This window comes from Macadamia integrifolia, chromosome 1, assembly GCF_013358625.1.
Source record: "Macadamia integrifolia cultivar HAES 741 chromosome 1, SCU_Mint_v3, whole genome shotgun sequence".
In the NCBI taxonomy this organism is placed as follows: Eukaryota; Viridiplantae; Streptophyta; class Magnoliopsida; order Proteales; family Proteaceae; genus Macadamia; species Macadamia integrifolia.
The window spans coordinates 16533645-16538668 of record NC_056557.1 but is presented as its reverse complement, the minus strand read 5'-3'; positions in this window follow the sequence as shown (position 1 = coordinate 16538668).

Sequence of the window (5024 nt, the reverse complement as noted above, 5' to 3'; positions counted from 1 at the left end):
GTGAAAAGATAGCCTTCACTACTCCATGGGAAACCTATTGTTACAAGGTGATGCCTTTTAAACTAGAAAATGCTGAGGCAACTTATCAAAGAGCAGCTACCGCCATATTGCATGACATGATGAACAAATATGTGGAAGTCTATGTGGATGACATGATAGTAAAGTCAAGGGATCGACAGGGGCATATTCGCCCGCTAAGACGATTCTTTGAAAGGATCAAGAAATATCAGCTAAAGTTGAATTCTCAAAAGTGTGTATCCAGGGCAACATCAGGAAAATTATTGGGATTCTTGGTGACTAAAAGGGGCATTGAAGTGGACCCTATCAAAATCAAAGAAATCCAAGAAATGCCCACGCCTCGCATTAAGAAATAGATATGAGGATTTCTGGGTCACATCCAATATATCAACAGGTTCATATCTCAACTGACTATGCTCTGTGAATTGATCTTCAAGCTACTGAAGAAGGATCAGCCCACCAATGCCAACAAGCTTTTGATAAAATCAAGGGATACCTCTGAACCCACCAGTATTGACACCACCGGTGGAAGGAGAACCACTTCTATTGTACTTATCAGTGGGAGAATATTCCATGGGCTTGTTGGTAGCATAAAAAGAGACAGAGAAGGGGGTAGTGCATACCATATACTACCTCAGCAAGAAGTTCTTGGAATATGATACATGGTACACATCTTTGGAAAGAACTTGTTTGTATTGATTTGGGCAACAAAAAGTCTGCGACACTACATGGTAGCTTATCAGATGCATTTTATCTCAAGGATGGATCCAATCAAGTACCTCTTTGAGAAACCAGTTCTAATAAGGAGCATGGCTCGATGGTTGCTATTATTATCAGAGTTTGACATCACCTATATTGCTCAAAAGTTTATCAAGGGGCAAGCTATAGCCGATCATTTGGCTGCCCACCCAATAGATGATGGAAAAGCCTTGAATGATGACTTCCCATATGAAGAAATCATAGCAGTAGAAGAAAAAGACACAGCTAATGAATGAAAGTTGCTTATCACTTCTGATGGCCTTTACTTACCTTCGTCATTCTGCCTTGATTTCCCCTGTATCGACAACATTGCTGAATATGAAGCTTGTGCCTTGGGGCTCGAAGCTGCTCTGACCATTGGAGTAAAGAAGATCAAGGTATATGGTGATTCATCCATTGTCATCTATCAAACACAAGGAAAGTGGAAGATCAAAGAAGAGAAAATAAAGCTGTATCAAGAACATCTGGAAGAAGTGATTGGACACTTTGAGAAGATCTCGTTCGAATACTTTTAGAGGGATAGCAACCGATTTGCCGATGCCCTTGTAACCTTGGCTTCCATGGTAGAATGCAACCCTATAGCTAAGGTCCAACCATTCTTGGTGGAACAAAGAAGCAGGCATATTTATCAGAATTCGATGAACTCTCTCATCATAGATGGTCGGTCTTAGTTTGCTCATATTGTGGATTTTATCAAGGAAAGTAAGTACCCAGTTGAGACCAAAGATTGAGAAAAGAAATTTTTAAGGAGATATGCCACCTAGTTTATCCTTCAAGGAGACTTGTTATACAAGAGGTCCTATGATGGAATACAGTTGTTATGCATGGATGAAGAGCAAGCTACAACAGTTATGGAAGAAATTCATCCAGGCCTTTATAGACCCCATATGAATGCCAGGATGCTAGCTAAGAAGATTCTCAAACTAGGATACTATTGGAACACAATGGAGGCAGACTATGTGAGCTTCATCAAGAAATACCACAAATTTCAGATATTTTTCAATATCATACACATCCCACCGACGGAATTGCACTCACTCAGTTCTCCTTGGCGTTCTCTACTTAAGGCATCGACATCATAGGAAAGGTCAACCCTAAGGCGTCCAATGGTCATGAGTTCATCTTAGTAGCCATTAATTATTTCACCAAGTGGGTTGAAGCTCAGTCATATGCTGTCCTCAAATCTGCTAAGGTGGCAAAGTTCATCCAAGAAAATATCATTTGTCGATATGGAGTGCTTCAAGAGCTGATATCAGATCAGGATCCCACTTCTGGGGAAAATTAATAAAATTTGCATAAATGTTGATATCAAAAGGCATCGCTCTACCACTTACAGGCCAAAGACCAATGGGGCAGTAGAAGTAGCTAACAAGAACATCAAGGTCATTCTAGAAAAAATAGCTGAAACACACAAGAATTGGGCGGATGAGTTGCCACTTGCTTTATGGGCATATCGTACTTCTATATGATCCTCGGCAGGGGAAACTCCTTTCTCCTTGGTATATGAGGCTGAGGCAGTCCTACCCATAAAAATCCTAGTACCATCCTTAAGGGTATTGCTCGATAGTTAGTTACCTAAAGGAGAATAGGTGAAGGCCAGACACGACAAGCTCAACTTTCTCGATGAAATACGTATAAAGGCCATAGATAATTTGAAGAAATATCAATTGAGAATAGCAAGGGCCTTCAACAAGAATGTAAAGCCCCATCACATAAAAATGGTGAGCCATCACATAAAAAGGGTGTGCTTGTTCTTTAGGAACAAAGAGCCCCAATTCATGATCCAAGAGGAAAGTTCAGGGCCAACTGGAGTGGACCATTCACTGTCAAAGAGATTCTACCAAGCAAGGCTGTAAAACTCATATACCACAATGGGAAAGAAATACCCAGATTGGTCAACTTGGATCAACTCAAAGATATTATGTCTGAAAGGGTGATTAGCCCAAACTACACTAGACCTGATTCCTCTCAAGAGATATGTAGGCAACTTGACATGTGCAAGTGCGGTCTCAACAAGCTCAAGGCAATAAATTGGTTTCTAGATCAATAATCAAGGTATCTTACAAAGATCATCATAGCTTGTGTCCCCTAAGAATCACCATTTGGCATATAAGGCCATTAGGTATATGTCATCAACCTATGGTCCTTTAAATTCTTATCTAGCATTTCATCCCACAAAAGTCACCACTCGGTACCAATAAAAAAAGAAAAAAGAAAAAAAAGAGTTTAATGCAGCAGTTGTAGAGGTTTGGTCATGTCAATAGTTAATGAGTGATACTTTGATGAATCACCACGTCTCCTCTTTGTTTGTGATGACTGTAGGAAAAGTCATGGGCTCTTTAGATGAGATGTTGAGAAAATGGACCTTAGACATAAACCTGATTGCACCAGGACTACTAGAATCTATGAATGTGTTAATGCTCAGTCGGATCGGATGCGTAGAATTACATCACAATTTACTCTAACTAGTGCCTCAACACTGGGATACCAATCTTCATAGATTTTGATTTGGGGTGGTTGAGATCTGCCCAACTATTGAAGAATTCTGTATTTGTATGCTATCTCCAACTAAGGGTAGGTTGATCCAACATCTTTGTAGGAAGATTACTCAGAGAAAATTCAGGACTTCTTCGGATGGAAAAAGGAGGAAATGAAGCAGTTTGTTAGATATGGGAAGATCAACATTCTAAAGGTGGCCAGGATCTTCATTCAGTATCTATCATTAGGAAGAATCCATCAACAAAGATCATAGGATGCTTACCTACTTTGCATGATAGGTTGCTATGTTCTCCGAACTCCCGGACGTGGTACACCACTTGTTCTGATAGAAGTAGTAAGGCAATTGAAGGAAGGATGTGATATCATCCCCACGGTCTTTGCAGAGACCCTTAAGGGATTTGATGACATGAGTCATAGCCATAGATTTGGACTTGATCATTATTAAGGAAGTCCTGCTATTTTCCAACTTTGGCTACTTGAGAAATTGAAGCTGACTAGGCCGTTAAATGAATGCTAACTTGGAGTTCTTTGCTACCAAGATAAGAGGGAAGTCCCAAAATTCAAGCGTATCATTGATTGGGAGGAGTACCTACAAGGAAGAACTGCACAAGATATTGCATGGAGATGCCCATGGTGGCCACAAGAGGATTTTCTAGTGAAGACCCCTGGATGCAATTACATTAAGTTGATGGGATTGACTCATACATCCTTTTACTTGCCCACCTACATCAGCCGACAAGCAGTATGGATTGAAAGCAGAGGACCCAAAAGAGTTAGTGAACTCCTACCCACCCCAAGAACTGTCTCCCCACCTTGTTACCTATCTATCCTATCTATGGTAGGAAAGTTATTTCCATTCTATGTATTGAACTTGGGAGTAAAATAGCATGATATTTGGATTTTCATGTTATTTTGATTATTCTAATGAAGACTTGATTTGTGGAATTAATTGTCCCTAAGAATTCAAATTCATAAATAAGATTTTCTTTATGTCACAGATAGATCTTCATTCATAAAATGCCAAATCTAGTAATACAAAAAAGAAGAAGGAATAAACATGGGGAGGGAAAAAGAAAAAGAAAAAGAAAAAAAATATACATATGTTTGTGTTTTCAGGAACTACAATAACAGATCCCTAAGAGTCAAAATCCTTGTCTGAACCATACTCAGTGTCATCCTCATGGAATGTCGAAGAGCTAGTAGGCACTAATCCCGAGTTCACTAGCCTCTGGGTGAGATCCTGAATTTGCACATGCTGCTGGGCATTTTCCTGTTGGTAAGAGTTGACTTGGCTCTTTAAGATAATGTTCTCTTCTTCCTGGGAAATATAAGGAATGGTCAAGGAATAGAGTAAAAAAGAAGAAGGACAAGATTAAAAAAAGTTAAAAGGGGAAATGATACCTTGTCAAGCACCACCTCACACATGCTCTGGTGCATCCTCCTAAGCTCGGCATAGGCCTCTAGAGACACCTGATGAGGATCATGTCAGTCAAAAGAAGTCAAAAGCCACTGAGAGGTGGTTGGATACGCACACAGTCATATGGAATGGGTAACCCGAGAGAAGGATCTTTGTCCAGTCTACCCTCTAGGAGCTAAGGTATACCAGGATGGGTTGCATTGGGATAAGAGCAGCCCAGGAAGCCATGAAAGGGGATGGTGGCCATCCGGAGAGATCCACCCACAATAGTAGAAGGTCCAGTTTGGGATGGACGCATCAACTTGTGGCTAAATAGTAGAAGGGTCCGCAT